This window comes from Mytilus trossulus, chromosome 8 (genome assembly GCF_036588685.1).
Source record: "Mytilus trossulus isolate FHL-02 chromosome 8, PNRI_Mtr1.1.1.hap1, whole genome shotgun sequence".
NCBI classification, from domain to species: domain Eukaryota; kingdom Metazoa; phylum Mollusca; class Bivalvia; order Mytilida; family Mytilidae; genus Mytilus; species Mytilus trossulus.
Window position 1 is genome coordinate 68,938,079 of NC_086380.1, and position 27,891 is coordinate 68,965,969.

Genomic DNA, 27,891 nt, shown 5'->3' on the forward strand with positions numbered 1-27,891 from the left:
CCCAAAAGGTATGATAAGTACTTTTGGAGAAGCCAAATTCGTTTTATATTAAATTTATAAAGAGTTAATCCCCCCTTTTTAAAAGCTATTTTAAAATTAACATGCTAAAAATATGTTAACTCAGAACAAACTACTAAATTATTAATATACACTTACTATTGAAATAGTATGTGATTTTATAAAAAAAAAAGAATTCTGTATACATACAAAAATAATACATTGTAAACGAGAGGTACTATCTTCATTTAAGTTTGATGTACCTCGACCGCCATGGCATTATCATCAGGTCGTAATTTAAAAGATATAGATTATGCTAACTTGATGTCTCTTAAGTGTGAATTCGAAGAATAGACGTAAACCAAGTACTTAGTAAGGGATACTCATATTGGTCTATTTACAGTACAAAACAAAGATATTCTATAAATGAGTTACAACTGCCCGGAATCACATTTATCTTATGGAAAGGATTTACTACAGTGATTCAAAATGACTTAAAGTTAATTGTGAAACAAACAAAAACAAATCAAAATAAGTTGAAGTTTACGGGTGCAGTACAATTTGTACTTCTAGTGTTATTGTGAAAATATAAATAAGTTCAAATGAAAAAAAATAAAAACAATATCAGAGAAATCTCTAGCATGCCATCACTTTGATTACTGAACCTGCGGCTTGGAAGAATAGTTATTTCCAAAATTCCGATCAAATAAAAACAAACCAGGTATTTGGTTTTAGTTTTGAATAAAATATTTAAACTTTTAAAGGCAATTTTTTGGCAACATTTGCTTGACAAAATGAAATAGAATTTGATTTGAAGAGCTGTACCAAAATATTGACTGTGAAATAAAATTAGTTGTAACTCAAATGTATTTATTATTTTAAATTGTACATACAAAAGGACAATTACTCATTAAAATATTACATGATTTAAATTCATACTCAGAATCAGGAACATATACATTTTTTGCTTAGTACTGTTTTATCACTTCCTGACTATAATGCAACTTTTAAAAATGTTTCACAAAATATAAGAAAATCCTTACATCACTTAAACTAACCAACAAATGAAATGCTTCAAAATGAAGTCATGCATCTATTGAATAGGCCATATATTTACACTGACAATGAAACTTATTCTTGAATGCAACCAATCAAGAGATCATTTGAGTCTTGAGCACTTTGCAATATTCTAAGTTTGTAAGAGAATGAGAATCCCTTACTTCATGATAAGCACTCACGAACGCTCGTATATAATCATGAAGAAAGGGATTATCATGCTATTACATATACTCATACATGGTTTTCCATGCACTATAAAATGATAATTTTATACGCCAAACACGCGTTTCGTCTACATAAGACTCGTCAGTGACGCTTGGATCAAAATATGGATAAAGCAAAACAAGTACAAAGTTGAACAGCTTTTTGTCCCAAAGTTTCAAAAAGTTGTACCAAATACGGCTAAGGTAATCTATTCCTGGGATAAAAAAAATCCTTAGTTTTTCGGAAAAAAAAGTTTTGTACACATGAATTTTATAAAAATGACCATAGAATTGATAATCATGTCAACACCGAAGTACTTGTAGATCTATTAAAAGTGAACTCCTAATAACCGCAGGAACACAGTTTTCAAACTACTGAGGCAATTTCCTTGACAAAACCTGTTGAAATTATTGAAATCCCCTTTATTACTTATCGGTATTGTCAGCATTTTTGTTTGGTTCCCAAAACTAACACATGAGGAACACCAGCGTGTATAGTTTTACGAATCGATTAAAAAAACTCATTTGCACCAAGCTTTAACGTAACTAAAAGCTCTAAATACAACATATATACGTACATTTGTACTTTTCATTTTCCATATAACAGATTATGTTATAATATATCTATATTCATGTATAAGGTCATAATCTGATAATGTCGACCAACTTTGCAAGCCAGTTTTGAAAATTTTTAAAATATGCAAATGTATCAAATATTTGTAACAGGATATTAAGCAAATAATAATAAATCAATCAAATGTGTATATTAGTCTTTTCTTAGTTGCTGTATTTTTATGTACTTATATGTTTGATAGTAAACCAATCAGCGGACCCGTGTTGATGATCTGGCATCTTCGCTAGCCAAGGGTTACGATCCATTCCCGCTCTCTTCACCCTTGGCGGATTGAGATAGAATTTCGGAGACACAAGGTAAGGATTTTTATTGGTTGCAGTCAAAACTCGCTGCATCCAATCAAAATGCGCCTATAACATGATCACGTGTGAATGTAGAAAGTGTTTGTAAACAATTGCCACGTGTTTTTTTGTGCAACAAGGCCTTTACATCCCTAAACATACGACTATATTTAGTGAAAACTTGAATGTTTTTAATCAACAAATAGAAGTTCCTGCGTATGTTTCATGCACAAATGCATGAATGTTGACGTATGCTTTCATTTCCGGCTTTACCAAGTGTGTAGAATCTAGACGCTACCGTGTTTTTACCTCCAAATTGAAGAGTTCAAGTGCTACCATTGGTCAAGACTAATGTATTCAGAATTGGCGTGATTTTTATCTTCCGATAGATGGCGCAACATTGTTATCACGAATGTTGGCTCAATCCGCCAAGGGTGAAGAGAGCGGGAGTGGATCGTAACCCTTGGCTAGCGAAGATGATGATCTGGATATCAATTGATTTGAGTGAAAGAATTTCTTAAAATGTCTATTTTCAATAGTTCTTAAAATTTGCTACAAAATTGACACACTGGAATTATGTTCAGATATACACACACAAATGGAATTAGATAATAACAGAAAAAAAATACGACGAGTTATAGGATATAAGCATTGAAGTCCTTTTATAGTTTCAGTAAGTAAACTCTCAAAAGTATACTCTCAGATGTTCACCGGCCGGTGTCAGTTTTGGAACTCTTTTTTTCTGATTTATATGATGATATGGTTAATGGCATAAGACTTCGTGCTCATGACACTTCTAAATTTAATATAATAGTAGACCACGATCATGCTGTATCAGCTACTTTTTATCTATCTTGAATAAATCATGAGCTGTTCAATTTCACCAAATATTTTATATGGCCGTCCACATGGCCTTGTTGCGAAAACTTAATTCCCACAATGACCCCTTTATCTATACATTCTGCAGTAGATTATTCGAGTTCACTCGGTATTCGTTTTTTAACTATAGTTCTAATTCATCTTATCAATATATGATTACAAATAGTATGTACTGATCAGTGGAGCACAGGAATAAAGGGTTACCCCGTAAGGTCTTTAATTAATGACATATTTGATTCATTATTTACTTGATAGGAGTATATACATGTACACTGTTTGTTTCCATTGAAATTCGGTGGGTGGTAAGTAAAACATAGTGTTTCGAACTACATTTCTTGTTTCTGTATGTTATTAAAAATAACCTCTTGTGTATCTAAGTCGATTGAAAAAAGTATTCACGAGAAAAAATTCCTGCCCCCTTAAAAAGGAACAGTCGGTGCCTAAGATATACCTCTTTAAAAAAAATCAGCAAATAAACCGCCGGCTCAGAGGATTCAGTTCATTCGTAGGACGTTAAACATCGAAACGGTAGACTATTATATTGTGTGGCAACCAACGACAAATAGTTACAGCTTGTGGCTTTAGGTGTATGCGCTAATGTTTTTTTTATAAAGTAATGATTAATTCATTTGACTTGAAAACAAATAAAACAGTTGAAAGTTCCCCTTTTCGTAGTACTTTTTTCACGTATAACACGTTTAAATAAACTCATCATAGATACCAGGACTCAATTTTATATATACGCCAGATGCTCGATTCGTCTACAAAAGACTCATCAGTGACGCTCGAATCCAAGAGTTTAAAAAAAAAGCCAAATAAAGTACGAAGTTGAAGAGCATTGAGATCCAAAATTCCTAAAAGTGTTGTCAAATACAGCTAAGGTAATACATGCCTGAGGTAGAAGAGCCTTAGTATTTTCAAAAATTCAAAGTTTTGTAAATAGTTAATTTATAAATATAACAATATCAATGATAATTCATTTCAGCACAAAAAGTGCAGATACAGGTATTTCCTAATTGTGCTTGATCAATACAAGTGGGACAAGTAAGGCAGCTTGTGGTTACTTTCTTTCCAAACACACATCATCTGTTTTTAAATTTATAAAGGTATAAAACCTGACCTATATATTTGGTGTATAGAAATGCGAATCAAAAATTTCAACATTTCAACATTCAGCCTTCAAATATATGAAAATAGTAGAATCTTTAATTGCGTTGTATCAATTTTATATTTCATTAACACTCATGCAAATAAGGTTTTCAATGTGAGAAGACGACTGTTTGATTTTGAAGTGGAGGGGAGAGATTTTGAAAACAAATAACTTGGCCTGGGTAGAGCTGAAAATGTATATTCTGCAACCCAAAATGCAGGATACAATTGTTTGCAGAAATTAAAAAAACATATCGTTGGGAAAAAATACGCAGGCGTAGTAACGAATATATATATTCTTTCCGGATAATATCCTCTGATTATGCATTTGCTTATTGTATATTGTCTCTTATATCTGACGTTTACTCGGATATTTAACAGATGAAATTTAATCTATATATGAAATAAATACTAGAAGATAGTTACATTTTAAAGGATTTATTTTTCGTAATTTTCATGGATTTTGTTATGTTGTAAGAGTAAATAAATGACATAATATGCATACATCTGGGGTGTTTTTAAATGATGCTGGTGATCTTAATTGCATACGATACAGTTACAGGGGATGTAATGACGTTGCTAACGTCAAATGATATTTTCGCGACGTCTAAATGTGACATATCGGGAAAAGATGCATTTTTTTACTGATTTTTATCATTTAAACGTTTTTAACTGGAACACAAGTTCATGGATCTCTCTTTCTTTTAAATGACATTTGGTTTAATTACGTATGAAGAATATTTATACCAATTTTCATAAAAACGTAAGTAGTGCAATTTTTTTTAAATTCGATAAATGTACAGGAAACATTGACGTTTTTTTCTACATTCATGAACATTTGATAAATATGAGTCATTTGTAAAAATAAAATGCATATGTGTTTATATTTTAAAACAAACAAAGTTTAAAAAAAAATGTATTTTTGTCAAAAGAAAAACAACGTCCACTAATCCTAATTTTGAGTAAATATCGACCCAAAAAGTAGCACATGAAGGTATATTTGTCATTACATATTTGATTTAATCAGGTAAAACATAGCCTACATGTAAATTTTCATCAACATTTGAATACTTTATCAAAGCTGTATCGTATGCCTTTAAACGACTGTGTAGCATAATATTGTGTATGCCATAATCTGTTGTATTTCTATAAAATGTATAAATAGGTATATATGTAACTTATGTTTTATTTCTTGAAAAGACGACATTTAAATATTATAAGGAAGTTGACAAACAGTTTGAAAACAAGTTGCCGTACTGTAGTTAATAAAATTAGTCAATAGGAGCAAGCTGCCGTATTCTAGGCTGGAATCGTTTTAACTGATATTCTTAAGATAACAAATATTTGATAGCAAATTTCAGTAAATATGAAGTCACGCTGTCATAATCTAAAACTTTGTCTTGAAAACAAATAAAACAGTTGAATATCTGGCCAACGGGGCGAAGGATTACGATCGACCTTGACATTTCTGGTACTAAGTGCACAGTTTTGGTGAAGAACACAAAATGTTTGCCACTTGTTGACATCAAAAGGTAAAACTTCATATATCAGAAAGTCGTTACGAAAGCTGTTACTTCATTGAAACAGTAAACATAGTTAAAACTAATCCTTTATCTATTTATTTGTTCCTTCCTCTCTGCTTCGTTGGTACCCAATTTCAAGTGGAGATGATACACAGTGCAGTTCATGAAAGGATATTTTGTGATGGGTTGCCATTTGTGTAAAAGGCCGTGGCGTTGTTTTTTGTTTTTTGTTTGTTTTTGCTGCTTAAACATCCTTTGTTTCTGACTTGGTGGCTTTTAGCATTACTGATAAAGATTAAAAGCGTTTTGAACGCATGGGATATATAAAAAAATGTTTTAGACATGAAGACATAATCATGCTGATATTGAAAAACTGCACAATAAAACATTCTGATTTAACATGAGAAGATGACCGACATAGCTGAATCATACAAATTATACGTAAATCTAGTGAAGGTCTGGTGTTCTTTTCCTTATGTAGAAATGGTAGATTAAATCAGGTTTTGTAGCAAGCTAAAGCTTTCACTTGTGTTACTGTCGTATTAATTCCATTATGTTTATAACGATGTGTGAACACAATAAACAATCACAAAAGGTAAAAATGTCAAAAATTTGGGTCAACGTTGTGTTTTCATCTTAATCACTATAAAAACAAAGAAAAATTTGAATTAAAATGTCAATTGTTCTTATGTAAAATATATGTTAACATAAGCGTAGAATAATGAAAAATCTCTTAAACACAGACGAAACCCTTTAAATATGGTCAAAAACACATATATCGGAAATTTTGGACATGACATAGACTTTTGACTTATGACCTGTGTCAAGGTCTTTATTCCACGATGTCATTACAAAAGGTCCCATAGGTATAGGACCTTTTGTTCATAAGTGAAAGCTAATTTTGTATTTTCTAAAACAGTTAACAAGAGTTATGCCCCTTACATATAGGTTACATCTCAAACGTACAAAAAGATGGGCATTAATGACATAAACATTTTTCACTATTTACTTTTTCTGTACACATAATACTTCTTGAGATATCGACTAAAAGATTAAAAGTCAAGGTTAACCTTAAAAATCTTTAAAACAAACTAAAAATCCTTTAAATAAGGTCAAACCACAAAATTTGCTATCTGGGACGTGATCATGACCTTTGACCTTTTGACCTTTGTCAAGGTCCTTAATCCCTTATGCCATTACTGAAGACCCTATGGGTCAAGGACATGTGGTGATATAGTTGAAGCTGATTTTGTTTTTTTTCTGAAACCTAAAACAGGGGTGATGCCCCTTACAGAAAGGTCAAATCTTTTCGGGCAAAAGTAACAAAGTTGCGCATCAATGACCCAAACATTTACAATAATTCATCAATTTTTTAAGTATTAAGGTTTTTGAGATTATCCCATAACAAGATGTTAAGTTAAAGGTTAAAGGTCAAGGTCAACATAGCAATTTAACCTTGAGAAATTTGTCAAAGTCACATGAATTGATGTTGATTGGTGAGCGTCCTAGGTGTCTACGACTTATGGCTTCGGAGGGATAACTCCAAACCGACAAAATATTTCGACTCATATGGTGAGTTCCGGGTGGGTATTCATGACACCTATACAAGGTATGAACATGAAAGCGACACGTCGTACGGTTAATGCTGCTTACTTCGTCAAAGTTTTGCGGAAAAAGAACTTTAAGGATAATCAGAAGACTACATCGACAATCGTTCCGCATCTGTTTGTATACATATAAGATTAATTTAGTGTTAAGACTGCGGTTTTTATTTTCTTTGTTTATTCGTTTTTCTTTTCTTTTATTTGGAGGGGGTATTATGCAAAGAGAGAGCATGACTTGCAAATAAGTGTGATTTTGTTATACCCCGCACTATACTGAATTTGAGAAGGGTACATATCTAACTTTTTCATTTAACAAAGATGCAACTTAATAGAACACGGGATTTAAATTTTAAATTGAATAAGAAAATATGCCAGCTGTACTAACGTTCTAAATTTTGATTGAAACATTCACCAAGTGCGTCATTAAATGAAAAAACACCTGCAAAGGATATTTATCCAGGACGAGTACATTATACTGATGGCGTTATTATATACGAAAACATCATATCATTTTACAGCATTAACAATACATTATATTTATAGTTCTATTTAAATGACAAAAACATCAATCCCCATAAAAGTTTAAAATATCAAGTCATTCACCTGCACAAGTTACACAAAGTACAATATTGAGAATCGTCTTTATGTTGTATTAAGTATTTCACTGATTCCAAGTATTCATAGAGACATTCAGAATATGTTCTCATTGTGTTATATTTGTAAGTACATTTCTAGGGTAGTTGCAATTATTTACCATTGTGAAAGGAGAGATAGGCGATCTGTCGTGCAAAATGCAAGATCATTTTAAATTTAAACAAGAATGTGTCCTTAGTACACGGATGCCCCACTCGCCTTATCATTTTCGATGTTTACTGGACCGTGAAATTGGAATAAACTCTCTAATTTGGCATTAAATTAGAATGATCTCATCAAAAGGAACATGTATACTAAGTTTCAAGTTGACTGGACTTCAACTTCATCAAAAACTACCTTGACCAAAAACTTTAACCTGAAGTGTAACAGACGGACGGCCGAACGAATGGACGCACAGACCAGAAAACACAATGCCCTTCTACTATCGTAGGTGGGGCATAAAAAGTATTTTATGATATACATGCTCTATTGGCTATTGCCTTATAAAACGCTTTTTTTATATGATTATCCATATGTGATAAAATCTTACTGATTAACTGCTTAGCTCGCAAAATAGTTATGTGACGTTAGAAAAATAAACCTGAGGCAGGAGATATACATCTTGTTGATAATTAATTATTTAAACATTTAACATATCATATACCGATTAAAGACACGAAAGCAATGACCAAGCAAAGAGTGGTATAATAGCATGAATTCCGTAAAAAAGAACGAAGAAGGATGCATCGACACGGTATACATCATCGGCAATGCAAATCAATACTTGCTCAAAATTTTTAAATCGAGTATTGAGCACTATTAGTAAAATACAGGTCACACCACATTTCTGGACAATATGAATCTGATGATAGTAAACCGCAAAAACATGTCGCTAATGAGTTAAGATACCGATACATGCATCGATTGATCAATTAATGATGATAATCGTGAAGTGTATGTAATCGATTTTCCGCACAACTCTTTTCGCTCAGTTTTAATGAAGGACTACAACACATTCAATGAGGTAAAGTTTTTAAATTGACGAGATTAGTATTTTAAGTGATATATAAAACGCCAAACGATGAAACAGATATACTTGATCTCAATTTTTTTGGTTTTTTGTTTACTCCGTTTGTTCAAAATGTACAAACTATTAATTTACGGTGTGAAGAGACTTTTCGGACAACAACACGTATTCCATTTACACATCAAAATACAAATTTTACAAAAAAAGTTTCCATTACGACTACAGAAAAGAAGTTATACACTAAAATATGAAACATTTTTTAAACGTTCGAAGCATAGACGGAAATAATAACACACCCGGCCATAAGTTACCTTTTATTTAATTGATTAAGGTCGTCAAGCCCGTAACAGTGACAATAATGTGAACAATATCTGGTGGTTATTTGTCTCATTGACAATCATACCATATCTTCTAGATCTTTGTATTCTTATTTATATATGAGCTAATCCAATGAACTTCACACTCAATCAATATATTGGGATTCCTGTTTAATTAAATGCAAAGTATTTTACCATTGCTATGCTAGTGTGAAAAGGGGAAAGCTATATAAAAAAGGTCGATAGTTTGATAATTTGCTGTGGTTGCAGTTGCAAAAATTATTTTCTGTGCACATTTTCAGCATACACAGTTTTCATTAATTGTACTGTTGCATATGTTGTCATTCCAAACGTGGACTTGCTACTCTAAACGCATGTTTCCTTTGATTTTTAGTACATAGTTGATATTTGCCATTCATACTCCATTTATTTTTGTTTAACGCAAGCCAGTTTTTGTAGTTGACGGATGCACAAGTGTTGGTGAGTTTTTCATCAAATGTTCATCAGGTTTCGAACCCTGATGTCCGCTCGTTCTAATTAATTGGAAATCATAGTAGATGTGAGGTTTTATAAATGTTGTATCTTTTTCCATATAAACACTTATCTTTGTCTGATTATATTGACCATGATCAAATTATGAGAACATTTTCATGCCTGCCCCTATTTTTCATCTTGATGACTCCATGCCACAGCATTTTGTATCACTTTCAATTTAGAAATCCTTGTAACAGGATGATGTTATGTTAATAACAAATTCGTAATAAAAATAAATCCATAAGGACTCTATCTATTACTCTTTTAATTCAATAGAAATTTCAATATTTTTTTTCAAATTTTGAATTTATTGAAATCAAATATTTTCAAGATCAAAGATCAATCAACAATTAACATTTGGACTGTGTTAGGCCGTATGTTCCCATGGACATTACCGAAAACCGTATGTGTCTATCAATATGTGTCTTTATGTTATAGTCATTTGAAATAGAAAGTTTCAAAGTACCATAGGGTTCTATCTGAAACGTCTCCTTTCTATTAGCCCCTAAACGTATCCCTGTTTATACTTCAGTGCACAAACAAAACTCTAGATGGCACAACTACACGTGTTAGGGTAACACATTATGGAATCGTAAGTTAATCTGACAAACGGTTTTGGAGAACTGCTGCGGACAAATCCAAATTGAAAAAAAAGCGGTGGGACAAGAGTAATATTAAGAAGAACTGAGCAAAACCAATAAATCTCGAAACTTCGTTTTAGCGATTTAATTAAAAGCATCATTGTAATTGAATTTTTTACTTATCAGTGTTTGTAAATATTAAAATCTTAAATAATACATTACCATAAACAACGTAAATCCAACTGGTAAGTCCAAGTGTTGCATGATACAACTGTGTTTAACTTTTCATTGTGTATATCTTGTGATGGTGATTTTTTAAACTCACTTATCCGTAATGAATATGGTGTGGTTTTTGTTGTTGTTATAACTTCATCTGTACATGTTTAGTTTTTAAGGTCGTTTCTCTACGTGACGAAATTTAAAGACCTTATTATTTTTCTAATTTTGTTTTTCTTGTTTTTCTTCCAACATTTTTTTTTCAAGACCTCACCCAGTAATTATTGAAGATATGAAGACCAAATATGGGCCATCTATAGACCTCATCAAGAAGTATTGCCAGTAGACCTAGTAAAGGATTTAATCATCTCCTTTAGACGTTATCCCCCTTTTATTGTTTTTTTTTTGTCACGATGCCCCCCATCGTTGTATTAATCAATATTATGACATTATTTGTACACTAGGTAGATTTCATCCTGATGTATAACCATGTGAGACTGCATAGGATTTCAATATCCCCTACGAGAGTTATATCCCCTTGAAGCATTTTTTTTACTTTCATTTTTCTCCAAAAGTATAAGAAATAGAATTGAATTGAAAATGGTAGCATGCACGAGAACAGCTGGCAATGTTTTTAAACATAAACAAAATACTTTGTTATTAACCTTTTTAAGGAAATATTTCACTTTATAAATTATAAACAATTTAAAAAAAATCTATTTCGAGAACCGGAGACTTGAAACCTTCAGCAATAAACCATAATTCATGCGACCTTCAATTTGTAAGTCAAAGGTCACTGAGTAAAAAAAAAAAACACCAAACGCTGCAATTTCAAGCTTGCATATTAAGAAAACGATAAGAGTTTGCTGCATACCTACTTAGTATGAAATGTTCCTCTCGATGAGCGCTACATTTCATACTTTTGCTCAAAATTGGCCGACCGTTTGTTCAAAGGCTACAACGAGATTATTCTTAAAAGTGTAGTTTTGAGTGCATATCTTTTAAAAGGTAACATATACCAACCTACTATAAACTGCAAAAATGATCAGCAATTCAAGACCTTCAATTTGAGGTCAATGTCAAGGCATGGCGAAATTTTACCTTGACCTTCAAAGTGTTATATGACTTTGACATTGAGACATTTTAAAGGTCAAGTGGCTTGAGTTGAATGATGGTAGTCTCATATCTCTACGACGACCGGTTCTCAAGTTTCGAATTGCATCATATATTTGATTATTCATTGTGACATTGAAAAACCTTGGAATATTCCATTTTTTTTCACAAGGTTGTCCTTCAACTGTAGATTATCCATCATTTAACAGCTTTGGGATAGTAGTTGTCGTTTAGACCTGGTATGTGGGAGACAACTCTTACACATGTATTGAAGTCATTAGTGCGTTTTTTTACATATCAATAAATTAAACAGTGATCAAGCATTTATGTAGCTTAGATTTGGCTGTGAGAATGATTAAACTTTTTAAATAATGTGGATAAAAAGGTAGAAAATTACCATTCATATATGAAATGCAAAACAAAACCACCAATGAACTGAGTCTGATGAGTTATGGAGCAACTTGACTGATTGAGGAACCTTATAGCGTCATTTACAAAATAAATCTTGGAATTTTTAGAAAATCATATTCGAACATATGACTTAAACTGAAGTAATATGGTTTTTGTGATTGTCATTGATACATAGTTTGTACTTAATGTTTGTGTTTGATTTTTATTTCCCAATATAAAAGGCTATATTCTAGAAGATATGATCTTAACTTCAATCCTAGTACAAGCTTATGCTAATAGATAATATACATTAACACAAAGATAGTACTTGGATATAGTGACAGACTGTCAAAACTATGACTTCTGATAGCGTCTGCTTTTGACAGCAGGTTCATTGTGTAGTCCGGGGAGGGAAACAAATAAATAGTTGTGATAAAAAATTATGTCAACTCGTCACAAGGATACTCGTCCCATACTGACTATTTCTGTTTTTCCTTATAAAATAAATGACCATTTTTATTGGGATATTAATCCTTTTACTATTACACATTAAAATAATACAAAGACAGTATGCAAGGGGTTTTGTTATAAGAAATTATTGTTTCCTAAAATTCTACCTTTTTCGTTTGCTTTATAAGCCAACTTGTTGAAAAATTTAGAAAATTTCAAACGTTCAAATTCGATAAAATTTTGTAATTTTAAAGTTTAATAACCTAAAAATGTTTAACATTTTCAGCAGGAATTAAACGACAATTTTTTTTTACTGGCTAAATTTGAAATAAAAAATGTAATCTGAGCTGGCCAGACTTTTCACCGCATCAATTATTAAAAATCGGCGATTTTTTTACCATAAACATGATAAAGCTATTTTTTTTACCATTAAGTTTCAATTTTAATTCAAAATATATCTCTTCTATGCATTATAATAGTAAGGGGTATTTCTAATGACATGTGCAATAAAAACTCAATGATTTTTACCTACAAGAGTTTTCGATCATTTTTTAGGGAACCACAAAACTGGTCATATTCAATACACGATTGTGGTTGTCATTTATTCGTTTTTATTCTTTAGCTAGTCACCACTTCAGTGTAATCATGAATATCTATTATATAGTCATTTTATGAATTTAATATTTGCAAAACTATGTGTTTATTCTTGATAATAATGATATTTTGGCCCAGGCGGATAACCCTGGCCTTTTTGGAACTCAAAGATCTTCAACTTTGTAGTTTTTATGGCTTTCAAATTTTTTTCATCTGAGCATAGTTTTGTTTGGACGTAGCGAGCGTCTGGCGTATACAAATATTTTAACCTGTTATCTTTTGAGGGCTAATATTCGTTTGTCTTAAATTTTCTCTCATTTATTTATTGTAGCTATGTCGTGTAATTTTGTCATTTTAATGATATAATTAAATAAAGGCAACAATAGTATACCGCTGTTCAAAACTCATAAATCAAACGACACAACACTGAAATGTAACACACACAGAAACGGACCAAGCATCAGACAAAATCCCCCGAGAATAACAAATATAACATCCAAACCAAATACATGAATTTGGGATAGACAACTACCATGACACGTCTTTTCGCAGTGTGAATTTACACTCAAAAATAAAAGAAAATAAACGATGAAACGTCAAAATGTAACACAAACAGATACAAACAATAATATAACAATGGCCATCTTCCTGACTTGGTACAGGACATTTTTAAAGATGAAAAAATGGTGGATTGAACCTGGTTTCATGGCATGCTTAACTTCGCACTTTAATGGCCATGTTAAATATAACATTGAAATGACTACATAATATTACAGGACTACAATACAAATAAATAGTAGAACATATTAGACAAAGAAACACATGATTAATAGATAACAAAAAGCATCAGCTTTAAAATTCAATACGCCGAAAACGCGTCTCGTCCACACAAGACTAACCAGTGATGTCCAGATATAAAAGATCAAAAGTGAAAAAAGTGCAAAGTTGTACAACTCTGAAGATCAAAAGTTGAAAAAGGTTGTGTCAAATACGGCTATGTTTTTATGCTTGGGATAAGAACATCCTTATTATTTAGAACAAGTAATGCTGTTGCAAACAGTAAATTTGATCAAATGAATAAAAAAGAGATATACATAATGAAAATGATGTATTAACTAATTACAGAAAACTACACCCGAATTCATAATGCTAAGACTAACACAGAATAGACACATCCAGCTCAGTCCAGGCCCCAACGCAATAAATCATAAAAATGAAGTCACATACGGTGGCGAAAAGGAACAAAAATTACGTCACATTTGAATTTATGAAATTTCTGAAACAGTACAAAACTGACGTCACATATAAAAAACTATAATTCAAAAGTAACATAGAATTAGGATTGATTTGAGATTATATTGACGCTCAAGGACAAAAATATTAAAAAGGCCAAATAAAGTACGAAGTTGAAAAGCATTGTGACTACTGTACACATGCCTTTAGAACGTGTTTGTGATACCTGATATATATCACTCCAAAAGCTGTATTACTCTCCGTTTCCAGTATTGTGGTGTCAATATTCATGTTGTCTGGCATAGACGCTCGTTTCCGTAAACCGTACGGGATAATTATCTGAGATACGAAGCACAATAATTCTCATTTAAACTTCATTTATCGATTGCATTTCATATTCAAAGCTTCAAAATATTGATTGAATTTAAAATCTTAATCATTTCATGCTACCAGCTTAAAAACAAAACAATGTTAATAAATTGATTCCTCTTCTGCTGGGTTACACACCGATTCCGAAATTTATCAAGGTGCGCAGTATTTCCCGCGGTTATTTTTAGCATCTTTGTCCATGTGGCACCCGTTTCTGTATATACAACTGACAGTCTGTGTACTGATAACGCAACTTTAGCAGTAAAAAAAACCCACTCTGGTATACTATACTGCGTACACGTGAATTTAATAATTTGCAGTGCAGTTAAGTTCAATAAAATTACCGTTTTTTTCTGACCCCCCCCCCCCCCCCCCCTTAATTTGCCTTTTATAGTTTAAGAAATAGCACCTCACTTAACACAAACTCGATGAAACACAAGTCAAGCAGATTTACGAACTATTTTCCATACTCAGTGGTGGATCCATAAATTTTGATCAAAAAGCGGGTGAAAAGGGGTGCATATTGCATGACTATTTGCCTTCTTCAAGGAGTAGATCAGTTAAAATTTCCAGACAAATCCCAAGACTACTATATTTGATCTGTGTTAATATAATAAAAATGAAGTTAAAGTCTGTTTGATTTATTCATAGATTAGGTAGGACGTCATATACTTAATTATTTAAATTAGTAGATTTTTCATATAGGACAGAAACTTTTTTTAAGAGAGAAATATGAATTGCATCGGTCCCCCCCCCCCCCCCCCAATAAATATTGACCTGTCCCTAAGTTAAGAAGGCTATTACCTTTATATTGGGTAGGTATAATTAGTGGTAAACAATTAGTTGTCTTTTCTGCTATATGTATAATCCGAATCCATGGAACTTCACATTTTATGTACTTTTATTTTCAACTGAAGCATGTGGATTTTAGAGAAATAGAATTTATTTTATCAGCTTTGAACAGCAATCTTTTATTTGATGATTAGCCTAAACATTTATGACATTACTAAAAACTTTTAAGGTACATGTGAAAACTATTTAAAGTTATAATTCTATTGTGTAATAAATATTATTAACCAAACAATATTACCATTATCATGATTATAAAAATAAAAGATATTTTCTATCAATTGAATAATTTGATTTATCTTTTAGGGATACAACAAGTCTGCAAGTCACTAGATATAAATGGACAGAGAAAATTATTGAGGAGATCATTGGGGGGACAAACTAAACAAAGGAAATGTACTTTACTTTAACATGTTTAAGGAGGAGAAGTGAAAGAAGCAGGTACTATATATTCTTGATTAACTTGGCTGTAACAATCAAACCATTGAGATAAATGTCTATATTTCAATAAATCAGCACGTAAACAAACAACAAAATCAGTAGAGGCATCTGTTAGTTAATACAAAGACATCAATATAAGTGTCAATACAAATGTCAAAACAAATGTCAAAAAAAGAGGAAGTGGTATGATTACCAATGAGACAATTCTACTCAAGAGACCAGAGGATACAGACATTAATAACTATTGATTTGGCCTTCAACGATGAGTAAAACCTGTACTGCATAGTCATCTTTAAGTTTATAAATAAATATATAAAATTTCACAGAATGACAAAATGTAAAATAATTTGACTGTCTTTGCTCATGAATATTATGTACATGTATCTTAGATCTATAGCCAAAAATCTCTTTTTTTAAAAATGACAAAAAGTGACTGGTGGTTAGAGATTTAAATAATGGCTATATATATATATATTAACTTGTCCTGCAACCTCATTATGTGCATAAGGAGGCCCAACAGTACTAGTATGATTGTTTTTGTCTCATCATCCATCCCAAAATTTTCTTCAGTGTTACTGATAACTTTGTATGAGGCAGGCTTGTCATTTAATGTATATACATTGCACATTATAGATTTATTTCATATAAACATGATTAAGGTCTACCGGTATGCATTTTTTTTATTTTTTTGGGGGTATGGTTAATATCTTGCATTCATTGAACCTCCAAAAATTACTTTCTCCATCCTCATTTGTTTTTTATTAGTTCTATTTTCAAATCCCTTAAATAAAGTTTTTATTCTTATATTATTCATGATATATTTATAAAACCTTGCAACCATAATGATATTATGGTATGGCATCGTCGTTCAAAGACTTTTGTTTCCAGGCAATAACTTTAGTAACTAAATGGATCTTTATGAAATTGTACCACATGGTTCCCTACCCCAAAAGGAGGTTGGGTAGGGGTTATGGCTTAAAAGTTTATAAACAAGGGGCCAAAAATAATACTTCTTTTCTTGACCAATACATGTATAACTTTTCTTATGTTTGTAGGGAAAATTGGCGGGTGTAACATCTATTAGCAATAAAAAGAGGAGATAAAGCAGTTAATCATTATGACTGTGAAAAGAAGATTTTATCTGAATATGAAAAGAGTTTATTTCAGTTAAAAAGACTTGCTACAAAATGTTCCTCTTGTAATTTTATTGAAGACCAGACCATTGTCAACTTTAAGTAAAGGAAGATAATAAAACATTGAAGAGGAAATGAAGGAAAAGACTTAATCATCAAAGAGCATAACAAAGCATAATTCCGAAGGAATAATATTGTACAGTAAACAACATACAATAACGTATTACTATTTCATTTTTTGCAATTGCTGAATTTTTATGCTGTACTGTCAAAACTTTGGTTGCAGTACAGGAGTCTGTTTTCTTTTAAATATTAATAAAACTTCAGAATTTCATACTTTTGCTTTAAATCATGCAACGCTAGTGATAATAACTGTACATTAGTCATTTAAGTCTTGTTTGAACTGAAAGTAAAGTTACATGTATATAATACTACTTTTCTTGTGACAGTAATTTGAAGGTAAAATTTATATGATTTATGATGCACATGCATTACCTTATATCATGTATATATTCATTGATCATGTTGATACATGAACATCAAACAAGTTTTTTTCATGGCCAATGAAAAAACAACTTGCAAGTGTTTACATAAGTAATACATGTGATATTGATATAAATTTATGTCATAATCATGTGAAAAAATAGACATGAAAATAACACACTTTTTACATGTTAAAATGAGGTTGAAAAATCTACATGTGAAATTAACACAATTTTTACACGTTAAAATCACGTTAAAAAATTTACATGTGAAATTAACACAATATTTACACGTTCAAATCACGTTAAAATATTTAAATGTGATAATAATGTTATATTTCAACGTGAATATCACGTGATCAGATTAAAACGTGATTTTCACGTGAGAATATCATGTTTGTAAAATACACGTGATATAAACGTTTATCCGGTGTGATACACACGTGTGAAAAACGTTATTCTCACGTGATGAGCACAAACGTGAAACACACGTTGGAAAAAATTGCCTGTGTACGCCAACATGTTAGACTAGAATACTATTCATGACTAAAATCTGTTTTTGTTGTTGAAATTATATTGCTGACCAATTATTTCTATTTACAGCTTCTTTCTCCTATCGTTTTGGCACATCAGAAATTTATTTTGTAATCATCATTTTAAGGTTAATAATCCCAAATATCGTCATCGAACGAGGGTTTCCATCATTTGACCTATTTGTAGATCTTGTCTTACTGATAATTTTTCTTTAAAAGTTTCTATCTATTTCCTAAAGTTTTGAATATAATTAGCAAAAACGCAACATAATGGTAAAATCGTCTTTGAAAGGCAAATTCTCCAATTAGAAACCGACTGTCGATTTCAGACACGCCAGACTAATTTAGTCTTAGATGCATGATTTTTTTTATTTGTTGTAATTGGCTTTTTTCATTTGTGGCTGGGTTATATTTTTGCTTTTCATTAATTATTTTGTACATAAGTTAGGACGTTAGTTTTCACGTTTGAATTGTTTTACATTTGTCATTTCGGTGGCCTTTCATAGCTGACTATGTGTTATGGGCTTTGGTCGTTGTTGAGGCGGTAAGGTGACCTAAAGTTGTTAACTTTTGTGTAGTTTTATCTCTTGTGGAGTGTTGTCTCATTGACAATCATACCACATTTTCTTTTTTATATCAAAATGTTGATTTGGTATTGATTATTTTTGCTACATATAGTTTATGTCTATCTACTATGATCTTTAGGATGAGGGCAAACACGAAACACATTTGTGAAGTTTGTAGTTTAACATGTGTGAGGGAAATAACTCATACAGGAAGCCGTTTTTGTTAAGGTTTACAGAAAGATGGTAGACAGCCTCGTTCTGAACATTTTTGCTCCAGCTTACTTTGTCTTTCTAAAGTCGTTTTAATTATAAAAAAAAGTTGCATTTTACCACTGTTCTCTTTTATAACCATGTCGGACATGTTGATTGGTGTTGGGTCATCGGACAGTGGTCATTCTAATTGGCACAAGACAAGATAAGAAAGGCAATTATTTACTTATTTGCATTTCTTTTTTTTTTTAAAAGAAAGCAACTTGTCAATTTATAGTTGTTAGTTGTTATCCTCGTGTAGCACTTTACGTATGCCTAAGTTGTAGTATTGCATTGTATTATTTTGTCTTGGGTAACCAACATTCAATTTTCAATGGCCTAATCAATTTATAAAAAGACAGCTGTTTATAAAAAGAGAGTGTTAAGGTAGCACTACAGTCTAACAATGATTTTTTGCAGATATTTTTTTATCACATAATTTGGAAGTAAGTATTATTCAGCACAGTTTGTAAAAATCCCAAAGTCATTATCATATCACAACAGGGAGTAAATTGATAATGAACTTATGTAAATAAAAGCACATGGTTATTAATCTAAATATATAGGCATTTGGGAGGGGCTAAGATGTCAATCATCTATTGATACCAGTGTCCAGCTGTTAATCCCTGACCACAAGATAAATATCGTGGTCTTAGCTCATTGTTTTGCAAAAGAATTACTCATATAACATGGAAGTGAACAGAGGAAAAGAAAAAATATCAAGGGAAAAAATCGACCAAAAATGAAAAAAATTACTATGGAAAAGAGTGGGAAAGTATTTTTGAAATCTCTGACTGCCTGTATAAATTTCTTCTCTTTGGTCTTCTTCATGTACAGTTTAATGCAATTTAACTAATTTTCAGTTTAAATGTAATTTTTCAGTTCCATTAAATTAAAAAAATATTTGGGAAAATGTATTTTCAAGAAGAGGGTGGTCTTGATCTTTTTATGAACATGTTTTTTTGAAACACACTTTTAATGTTCTAGCTAATTTCAGACATAGTTTATTTCTTTTATAAAATTCAAATGCAATTTTTTCTTTATATATAGAGAATAATGATGATAAACATTAATAATGCAGCTGGTCAATCATGTTAATCTCTTATCTTAGATTGTCTGAAAAGAGGCGGAGCTTTTTCTATATTTATTACTTCATCACAGATGTTGGTCAAATCTGTGACGTCAAACTCCCGCCAAATACCAAGTTAGTGTTGGACAGTTCACATATAATGCAAAATTTACAGCATTAGAGCATCAAAGACACAAAGTGTGTGGTTCTATTGATATAGTAATGGTACCAGAAAACTCCTGGGGTGTTCCCAGTGGAATGATTGTGTTTATATTGACTTTAAAGGGGTTCTAAGAGGGAAATTCAGTTTTTAGGTCATTTCTCAGAACAATTTTTCATGAGAATTGTAAGAAAAAAATGAAAATAGAAACTTTATGGGTACCCCCTTTGGCTTGACTTTGATATATATGATTAAAGGGTGTATTTTCTACAATACCGTGTCCCAGTTTTTGGATAATTTGTTTCTAAATGAATTTATAGGTCTCCAAAGATGAAAGGTGAAATGAGGTTTGGCACCCAGCAGTTAAATCAATATATCTTCTTACTGGAGGCATATATCAAAAATCTAAGACACAGTTTTGGAGATTGTATATGGTTGATTAAAGGGATGAAAACAAATTTTTACTACCATTTGACATGAATTAGCCATTTTCATCCAAGTTGGAAGACCTCTTTTTTTGGCAATTAATGAGCTATATTTTGAGATTAATCAAACAAAACATAAGTTTATATATAGATTAAGAAAGGGCTATATTTTAGCTTTAAAATGAGTTAAAGATTTTAAAAATCCATTGGGTAGTTTCTGAGAAATTAATTTTTAAAGACTGTTGATTAGAGTCGGAAAATTGTGACTGTAGTGCTACCTTAATTATGAATCAAGGTCAAAACACTTAATTAAATATAGATATCAAGTATAATGATAACAAAATTATATAATTCATGTTTTGAGACCCTGTACGCAACGTGCTGTTGTGCATTGTGACAATAAACCTGAGAATAGTTTATAAGTCCCCTACCGACGAAGTCGAAGGGGACATTTGGTTTGCACTCCGTCCGTCTATCCATCCGTCAGTCCGGCAAATCAATTTTCAACACTTTTGTTCTTCATGTTTGAAGATATTGATTTGATATTTAGTATATTGTTTCATCTTGACAAGTTACAGATCAAGTTCGAATTTTATTCAGGTCTGATAATTTTGTGCAGAGTTATGGTCCTTGGACTTAGAAAATTCTCTTAAATAATCAGTTTTCCACACTTTTTTTCGTCCTGCTTGAATATGTTGACTTGATATTTGTTATATAGTTAACACCATGACTAGTCATAGATGAAGTTACAATAATTTTTAACCGGAAGGGGACTATGTATTGCCATGCAATACTCTCAGAATGCTTGTTGATATATATATAATGTTCAAGAATAAACTGATTATTTCTGAAAGTTTATCATTTGATATTTTGTATTTCAATCATATCATGGAAAAATGTCGGAAAGCATGAAGAAAATTACGAAAGCGATATTTCTGTTAAAACATTTATTTAAGGCGATTTTAGGTTGGAAACACAATGGTTGGAAAGCAGAAAGATAATCAATCAAAAGGATTGGTATGTCAAAAATATATAAATTCATTAATAGATACTAAAAAAACAAGGGAATATTCATTATACCAAGCTTAAACTGAGACTGAATTTATTCTTAATAGAATATAACTAAAATTATCAGTATCAAATTTAAAATCGGTATATTTCCGACGTCAGTCGAGCGGTTTATCACGTTATTATAAAAAAAAGTCCAATTTTCTGAAATAGTCTAGAAATATTTATTCATCGGTAGGTTGGTTGCCATATACTATTTGACACAAAACACATCTTCAGCGCTTGATTGTTTTTCTTCTAAACAATCGGCTATTTTGCACTCATATAGAAATGTTAAATCTATTGACGAATATTTGTTTTCCTTATCCGTTAAGTCCGGTCACGAGATGTTGAACTCCGTGTGCTTCATGAAGAGTTCGGACTCTGCAAAATCTTTCTCAAAGATATGCTAAAGATAATGTTCATTTTGGACCCCAATTTGGATCATCTTGAATACTGTCCCCAAATCAAATATCTAAATACACGCTTAGATTAAGTATATTAAAGAACCCCAACCATTCTTTTTTTGGTTTAAACAAATTTGGACCATTTGGACCTTAATAAGGGCCGAACAACAAAACAAAAATTTAAATACACGCTTAGATTCAGCATATCATAGAACGCCAAGATTTCAATTGTTATAAGAAAAAAGCTGTATTTTGGACCCTTCCCAATCAGCAGACTAACAGTGGGCCAACGTTGGCAAATGGTCGGCCCGTTGGTCGACCGTTTGTGTTGGCTTCACAACATTGGCCCAACATTGGCAAATTGTCGGTCCGTTGGTCGCAAGTTTATGTTGGCTGCACAACATTGGCCCAACGTTGGCAAATTGTCGGTCCGTTGGTCGCAAGTTTATGTTGGCTGCACAACATTGGCCCAACGTTGGCAAATTGTCGGTACATTGGTCGCACGTTGGTGTCGGCTGCACAACATTAGCCCAACGTTGGTCTGTTGTTGTAAATTCATATTATTATCCCAGGTTGGTTATAAATAATCGGGCAAACGTTGGCATTATGTTAGTAGCAACATAGGGCCGATATGAAATTTTATTAATAGAATTGATTATATAATATTTTACGCTTTATTTCTCTTGGGAGGCGGATGATTTCGATTGTAGCAGGCTTTATGAAAAGTTAATGTTATACCGAAAGTGTTTATTAACTGAAATTACATTTACAACTCTATGTTGGGCCAATGGTGGCCCAACGTTGCGTGATCATATATTACACTAGATATATATAAGTCAGGTAAAATTTATACTGGAATATCACTACTGTAATAAAAAAAAGGGTATATCGTAAACATAGATTGCCTGGTTAAAAATTAAAATTTATTGCAATCATTACTGATTTATAATAGCTTTATTCATTAAACGTTGTGAAACATAATAATAGCAATTATATGCAGAGTGATATTTGATACAGCCAGTCTGTTAATCAAGCCCATTCTGATAAGGTTGACCATATGTTCGACAAATTTCAAAGATAGTTGCTATGGTAATTAAGTTTATAGGAAATCTGAATGTAATGGGATGGTCACTTTTGTGATTATTTCCTGTTGTGTATTTGTAAGAAAGCAGTGATACGAAGAAAACAAAAAGAGAAAATCATGTCATCTGAGATTCAAAGAGAAAGATAGTAACATGTAAGTTGTAAAAAATCTAATATATATATACGATTCAGAATGACAAATACAATATGATTTTTAATCTGAGGGATGTTGTTAAAAATCAAAACATATATTAATTTCTATCATTTAATAATGCTGATCTTGAAGTTTACACGTTTCGGGCAAAATATTATCTAGATTTTAAATCATTTCAATCCTATTAATTATCATGAAATATTTGCCACTGAACATTAGTTTCTTCAAACAAATGGTAAATTATATAAATCTGTAACCACAACATGTATGATCATTACTGAAGTTAATGGAATAAAGTTGTCTTAAGATGTACCTTATTCCGTAATGTTTCAAAAATGTGGTATTATGAGTTCTACTTCATTAAAATATAAATGAATTTGTTAGTTTTATTGTATTTCTAAATCGCATGCAAACAGATACGATATATTTGTGAAACCTGATCATATACACACTTGAATGTGTAACAGTGTTTTTATATATCAAATATATAACTGTTCATTATTACCTCGGGATTATTACACATCTAAATTAATCTTTATATATCATGTATATTACGAATATATGAATTTCTGACCATTAGACAAATAACCAATATAAAAAAAATGATTATTTTAGATTTTATTTTGTATTAAATAGTGTTTAAACTATTTAGAATATACATTAATTTATATTACATATATAGAAAGGAGATTACGCAGGCATGCATTAGACAAATACGCAATTCAAGTTTACTTATAACTTTATTACAGAGTCGGTGAGAAAAAAAAACATAGCTGTAAAGAGTCTTCGGATAAGCAGATAGATGATGCAGCTAAAGATTGGCGGCGCTTAAGCCTTGACAGAGAAGGTGACAAGAAACAGAGAAGGGAAAAAAAGAATAACATATATGACACTATTGAAGTTCAAATTGAGGAGGACACTACTCGTGGTGACGACCAATGATATCAAATTAAAAAAAAAAAAAAGTTTCATTTTCTGAATTATTTAATTTTCATTCTGGATCTGGACATAATACACTGACTAAAATTACATCTCCGAAAAAACTAGTTGTATTATCGCCTAACCATAAGCCATACGTCATTTGTTCTGTTAAAGAAATAAATGAAATTGATATGAAAAAAGAAGATGTGGTATGATTGCTAATGAGACAACTCTTTACAAGACACCAAATGACACAGAGTTTATCTGGTCGATCCATCAAACATTGCCAAAGAAATATCTAAGCGTCACACAATAAATAAAATTAAAGAGGCAAAGTTCATGAAAAAAACAAGGACAGTAACAACAATGGGTAATACAAAAATACAGAATTGCTACCTTAAATTTTGGCAGTTTGGAATACAAAAAAAGATCAAATGCGCTCCGGAGTATTTATCATATACAGCTCCTCATGCAGCATCCATTTTAATTTGGTTGAAACAATAGACCAACGTATTGCCAACATACAAATGAGAAATACCTACCTTGGACCAACATAGTGCCAACATAAGAAAAGATATTTCTACGTTGGTCCAAAGTTGTGCCAACATGGATTTCGTTTTTCATACAATGGGCCAACGTTGGCTCTATGTATTGCATATAACCGTACAACGTTGGGCCAACATGAAACCATCATGTTGGGCCAACGTAGGCCCACTTTGCACTTATACGTTGGGCCAACGTTAAAATACAACGATGGGCCAATGCATTGATATATGTTGTGCCAATGTTGGGCCAACATACTCATGTTGTCTGGGTTTGGACCTTAATGTTGACCAATTTGAAGACATACCTCAAAGTTAAAAAAAATCTAAAAATACTGTTAATTTAGCATATCAAGGAACACCAGTAATTTAATTTCTAAAAAAATCAAACAATGTTTAATTTTGGACCTTTGAACCTAAATATGAACCCTTTCAAAAACAGACCCTAAAATCCAAATATTAAATACCCAATTCAGAATATAAAACACTCAGCAGAATTCAAGACTTTGAATTAAACCCCATTGAAATTGCTAAAAAAATAAGTAATTTATACACAAAGTATTGGTTTTGGCCCCTTATAACTAAACCAATAGGGGCATAACCCCTCAAATCAATCCCATTTTTTCTGGTTATCGTATAACACCTTGTGGCACAATTAAATAGCCATAAAAAGACTTAAACTCATGTTATTGTCCAGATATCAGAAAATCCTAGTTTTTCATCCCTTTTCAACCCCTAATTATTAAACGGTTTGGAACATGACCCCTAAAATACACTGCATGAACGCATGCGTTTACTAATATTTATTTTTTCAATAAATTCCTTTCTACTTAAGTTTAGAAATATACTTGAAATTTAAGGCAAATTCTACTGCAAGTTTGTTAGAAATTACTGAATTGCATAGATCTGAAAATTAATTCACATTAAAGTAAATTTACAATACAATATATGTCAAGTTTATCATAGTTTTACAGTTGGAATATAATAACGAATAACGTGAATTTAAAATATTTTCTACTTCTAATTTATGAGAATTTATTCTGTTATGTTTATTTGCAATTAAAGTCTAGATAAATCACATTTAACCCCATCTTTAATGAGATTTATTTTGTATAGTATACATATAGTTAGGAGTAGTTCAAAGCAAATCTGTTTCAGATAATACTTAATTTAATATAAAACAGGTCTCTAATTATGTTTGAAAAAAGTATATGTTTGAGAAAGTATAATATTTCTAACAAAGTTTAAAAAAGAATATAGCATTAATTTTGTACTCAAGTTATTCTAATCTTTTGTTTCTTTGTTCACTGAATTATCGGATTACGAGGAAAGTTACTATGACATGACTTTTTGTATAGACCTTTGGGTTGTATGATCTGAAACAACAGTGTTGTACAGTATATTAATCTCAGGTTGGATTTGTCGGCTAATGAATCATTTATTAAAGAAAACGATTTCTTTGGGTCAGATTTTAAGAAGTTGATCATAATTCTTTACTCCTTTTTCCATCCTAATATAACTTCTTTTACATTGCAAATCCCTATTGTCCTCGTACATAATTTAACATTTTACGGGGTTATTAAGAAATTAGGCTTTTAATTTTCTCAATTGAATTGTTTCATAGTTTTCATATCTGGGCCTTTTGTAGCCGACTATACGGTATGGGTTTTTCTCATTGTTGAAGGACGTACGGTTGCCTATAATGTCTTAAATCCACTTCATCTGCACTTTGGTGGATAGTTGTCTCACCGGCAAAGATACCACATCTCCTTTTTTATATACATCAACTATGCTGTATTATGCAGGTAAACTGTTTAATCAGGAATTTATCATTCGTATGTTCGTTATTATAACATGTATAATGTATTATCTATATTCATTTGCATTATCAATATAGTCAGGGTTTTAACGTTTTGCAATAAATTTATTATATATTGTAAATGTTTAGCAAACATCTACAACTAGACATATAGTACTGATTTTGCCCATTATGGATCCTAAATTTTATCTTTATGTTCGTACAGTTTACCTCCAATTGATTGCAAAAGATGTGTTCTGGGGAAACTAACTGCGCTGCATTTACAGAAATTTTTTAATTGGTTATTCTTAAATATTAACTATTACCTAACTGGTTAATTTCCCGTTGACCTCTTTCTGTTTACGAGCACAACAACGCCAGCACATACATTGTACAAGATTTTGTTATATGATCAAGGTTAAAAAAAAATAAAAAGATTTACAATACTGAAAAATGTTAAGGCGGCATGGCTATTTTGTAAACAAATCATATATTTATTTATTTATTTATGTAAATAAAACTATAGGAACAGTCTGACCAATCCTTGTTTTAAGAAGCAGAAGAAAATTGAACATATGAACAAAGCAACAATTACGAGATGAAGAAATGCGTTCTTTTTTTATTTTCTTTTATTTTCGATATCTTATTTTATTTATGTCGTATCAGCTAATACATTTACTGTAGTTGCAAACAAATTTCCTTATACAAGTTTGTGTGACAATCTGTCCATGATATCAATACAAATATGACCATGATTCTAGGGAAATCTCAGTGTAATGGTTATGTTGACATGATGATATGTTAAAAAATATATTGCCTTCTATAGATTTTTATTTTCTAACAATTAAAAATAAAAAAAAACGATTTGTATATAAATCCACCAGAGACCAACAGACATGGGTTCACCGCATGACCGTCACCAATGACCTAAACTCCTACATTGTTTATTGAAAGTAGTCATCAATTAAAATCAATTAAATATAAAACAATTAAAATTAAGCAAAATCAAAACGGTACGGTCAGTATATGTTTTATACTTGGTTTTCTAGCACTTTTTATATTTGGTTTTGGTGTTGTTTTGGGGTTGGACTAACTCAGCTTGGTTTAGCGAGAGGTTGGATGAACCTTTTATGATAGGCAGATAACAAATAATTGGTAGGCTCTTCGTGTTTTCAGGACTTTGTATGATAGGCAGATAACAAATAATTGGTAGGCTGTTCGTGTTTTCAGGACTTGATCATACCAC

The 27,891-nt window shown here is 31.4% G+C and overlaps 1 long non-coding RNA gene across 1 annotated transcript; it reads left to right on the plus strand.

Moving 5' to 3' along the window:
- Positions 1-15,167: 15,167 nt before the first annotated feature.
- On the plus strand, positions 15,168-17,388 carry LOC134681332 (uncharacterized). The gene is made up of 3 exons (XR_010100610.1): positions 15,168-15,442; positions 15,942-16,076; positions 17,132-17,388. It is a non-coding gene; the product is annotated as an uncharacterized LOC134681332 (long non-coding RNA).
- The last annotated feature ends 10,503 nt before the right edge of the window (positions 17,389-27,891 follow it).